This window comes from Martes martes (assembly GCF_963455335.1).
Source record: "Martes martes genome assembly, chromosome: 6".
Classification (NCBI taxonomy): Eukaryota; Metazoa; Chordata; class Mammalia; order Carnivora; family Mustelidae; genus Martes; species Martes martes.
This window is the reverse complement of record NC_137893.1, coordinates 48,847,985-48,852,180: the sequence shown is the minus strand read 5'-3', so window position 1 is coordinate 48,852,180 and position 4,196 is coordinate 48,847,985. Positions and strand designations below refer to the sequence as shown.

Below are 4,196 nucleotides of genomic sequence, written 5' to 3'. Positions count from 1 at the left end.
GAAATGAATGTGGTAGTATTTCCTCTTCTTCGGTTTTTTGGAAGAATCTGAGAAGGAGCAGTGTAAATACTTATTTAAGTATTTGGGGCACCTGGGTGGCACAGTCTGTTGGGCATCTGACTCTTGGTTTCTGTTCGGGTCATGGTCTCAGGGTGGTGGTCTCGAGGTCATGGGATGGAGCCCCAAAGTGGGCTCTCTCCTCAGTGCAGAGTCTGCTTGAGACTCTCCCCCTTCTCCTTCCGCCCCTCCTCCCAGCTCTCTCTCTCTGAAATAAATAAAAATAAATCTTTAAAAAAAAATACTTCTTCATATATTTGGTAAAATTCACCAGTGAAACCATCTGGGCATAAAATTTGCTGCAAGATTTATTAATTATCTATTCAATCTCCATACTAGTATGAGTCTGTGTAGGCTTTCTATTTCTCCATGATTCAATTTGGATAAGCTATATGTTTCCAGGAATTTACTCATTTCTTTTTTGTTATCCAGTTTGTTGGGGTATAATTGTTCACAGTACTCTTTTGTGACAGCTTTTATTTCTGTATCATCAGTTGTAATGTCTCTTCTTTCATTTCTCACTTTATTTATTTGACTCTTTTTTCTCTTTTTCTTAGTACAGCTTAGAGTTTGTCAACTTTGTTTATTTTTTTTCAAAAAAACACAACTCTTCATTTTGTTGATTTGTCTCTACTTTCAATTTTATTTATTTATGGTCTAATCTTTGTTATTTCTTCCTTCTGCCAACTTTGGGCTTGGTTTATTCTTCTTTCTCTTGGTTTATTCTTCTTTTTATACCTTTAAGGTATAAAGTTAATGAAGAGGAAGCCACTAGAACCACTCTAACTACCAAAATGGTAAACTCAAAGTTATGTTGCATTACTGGAAGAGGAAAGGTGCAGAGTATCCTCACCAAACACTTGAAAGATTCCCTTGAATGATGGTGATTTCCACAACATTCCCACTGAATTCATTCATTTTGCCTGTGCAGAAAGCAGATGGAATTCAGGAAATTACATTCAGCACATTACCTTAATCAGGCAATGACTCCAACTGCATCTGGAATCCAGGTATGTTTTGTTACTGGAGCAAATCAATACATCCCCTGGCTCATGGTATATAGTGATTGAGCTTGTTATTGCATTTTTAAAAAAATCTATAACTATTGGGCGCCTGGGTGGCTCAGTGGGTTAAGCCTCTGCCTTCGGCTCAGGTCGTGATCTCAGGGTTCTGGGATCGAGTCCCGCATTGGGCTCTCTGCTCAGCGGGGAGCCTGCTTCCCCTCTCTCTCTGCCTGTCTCTCTGCCTACTTGTGATCTCTCTCTCTCTCTCTCTCACTCTGTCAATAAATAAATAAATAAATAAATCTTTAAAAAAAAAAAGAAAAAAATCTATAACTATTAGCAAATGTCATCAGGGACTCTTTGCTTTTGGATGGCAAGGCCAACAGCACAACTTCAAAGTCCTACCACAGACCCATGCCAGGTCTCTGGTGTAATGCCATTATCTGGTGTTCAGGAAACCCACTCACTTCATAGCAGATCTTATCACATGGTTTCATTACATTGGTATTATCAACCAGTTGCTGAGCAGGAAGTAACAACTACCCTAGGAAAATTGTTAATACACATCCATATCAAAGAGTGTAAAATAAATCTCTAAAAATACAGGGGCCTGCCACCTCTAAAGTTTCTAGAGGTCCACTGGTCTAGGACATGTTGACATATCTTTTCCAAAGTGAAAGAAAATTGCTGCATCTGGGCCTCCTAAAAAGGTGACACAATGTCTAGTGGGTCTCTTTGGGTTTTGGAAGTAAAATATGTGTCATTTAGATGTACCACTATAACCCAGTTAACCTAAAAACTGGGGATTTTTAGTGGAGTTGAGAGAGGAAAAGGTTCTGCTAGAGATCTAAATTTCTGTGTAAGCTTTCCTGATGTTTGAGCTGTGTATCAGTAAGGGTTCAATCAGAGAAGCAGAATAATAGTCTGTACATACATACATACATGTATATATTGTTCAATATAAACAATATATACATACCCAAAGGGTAAAATTCTAAAACTTCTAGGAAAAAAAAACCATAAAAAATCCTTGTGACCTTAGAGATGGCAAATATTTCATAGAAGGACAAAAAAGATAATAATCATAAAATATATTCCATCAAAATTCAAAGCTTCTGTGATCAAAAGATATCATTAAGATGATTAAAAAGCAAACCACAATTGGGAGAAAATGCAATACAAATATTTTACCAAAGATTCATACCCAGAATATATGAAGAATTCCTACTACTCAATAACAACAAAAAAAAAAACCCATTTTTAAAAAAACTGCAAAAATTGAAATAGACACTTCACAAAACAAACTATATGATTATAGTTATACAAGTGACCAATACACATGTGAAAAGATGCTAAACATTGTTAGTCATCAGGGAAATGTTAATTAAAACCACAATGAGATACCAGTTTACACTAACTGGAATAGCTGAAATTAAGAATATGGACAGCATTTGTTACAAACTGAACTCTTCTACATTGCTACCGGGAATATGTAAAGATAAAATTTCTTTGGAAAATAATGTGGTAGTTTAAATACATACTTACCATATAATTTAGCAATTCAACTCGTAGGTATTTAAGGAAATGAAAATGTATTCATAAAAAAACCTGTCCAAGAATTCTCACAGCAACTCTTCCATAATAGTCAAAACCAAGCCAAACCAAACAAAAAAACAGTTAAGAAAATTAATGTCTAAATTATACTGTGGTATATCCATACAATGAAACTCTACTCAACAACAACAACAACAAAAAATGAACTACTATGTATCAGTTATCTGGTGCTCTGTAACAAATCACCTCAAAATGTAGTGCCTTAAAACAACAAAAATTTATTTTTTCTCACAGCTTTGTAGGTTGACAGCATGGTTCTTCTGCTGGTCTCGCCTAGGCTCACTCTGTATATCCTCAATTATTATTTTGTCCCCAATAAAATTTCCATTTTGGGTACATATTGTGGAGACCAGATCTTCCACTAACAATATCGCATGTCTGATCACTGGAAGAAATTTCAGCAGACTAGCTTCAGGTCCATATATGTGTAGCCTCCTTTGTCCTGCGTGACCCTCATATCTAGGGGTGAGTAGACAGGGCATGTTCCTATTGCAGTAAAATCTGTGACACTTACAAGTTGGATGCGTCAGTACTGGGAACAATAGTGGTATTCCTGGAAGTCGTTCCTCCACCTGGACACCTAGCAATAAATAACCATACGAAGTTCTGTTGAGTTATATAAATATGCCCCAAAAGTGAATGTTTCCTCAGCTTAACTCCTTTTATTTGTCTCTCAGAACCCATGCCATTCTAAAACCCTGAGACCCTAAGGCAAGTCTAACAAGGAAACAATGGAATGGAAAGGGACAATTGTCTTAGCTGGTGAAAATATCTTACTCTGGCTAATTTTACAAAAACATATGACTATGTGACACATTTCTAATGTCTCTCTCAGGACCTAGAAATGGCCTCCAAAAGTGAGGGACTCTGACATTTTGTTACTTTTCTAGTGTCTCTGCCTCTGCTCCTCACCAGCAAGATACATCCCAGTAAATTATAGTTTCTTGGTCACTCTTGACATAACGCTGATGATAATATATGACAAAGAAAAATCATATAGAATTCATAGTTTTTAACTCTTATATAATTTAATAGTTCTATATCAATTAATTAACAGTTAATTATATAATATTTATGTATTTAATAATAAAACAATAGCTCACACATGTATAGCACTTATTTTTATTTAATTTAACCTTTCCAGTGTTCCAAGATTCATTGTTTATGCACCACACCCAGTGTTCCATGCAATACATGCCCTCCACAATACCCACGACCAAACTCACCCTACCCCTCCACCCCTCTTCCCTCCAAAACCCTCACTTTGTTTCTCAGAGTCCACAGTCTCTCATGGTTTGTCTCCCCCTCTAATTTCCCCCAACTCACTTCTCCTCTCCATCTCCTCCGTGTTATTCCTTATGCTCCACAAGTAAGTGAAACCATATGATAATTGACTCTCTCTGCTTGACTTATTTCACTCAACATAATCTCCTTCAGTCCCGTCCATGTTGATATAAAAGTTGGGTATTCATCCTTTCTGATGTAGCAGGTACTTTCCTGGGGTTGTTTGATCTTCTCAGC

At 36.6% G+C, this 4,196-nt stretch overlaps 1 long non-coding RNA gene across 1 annotated transcript; it reads right to left on the bottom strand.

Moving 5' to 3' along the window:
• Positions 1-348: 348 nt before the first annotated feature.
• On the bottom strand, positions 349-4,196 carry LOC308344562. The gene is made up of 3 exons (XR_013966996.1): positions 4,002-4,196; positions 3,190-3,255; positions 349-980 (listed from the first exon to the last, which is right to left on the bottom strand). It is a non-coding gene; the product is annotated as an uncharacterized lncRNA (long non-coding RNA).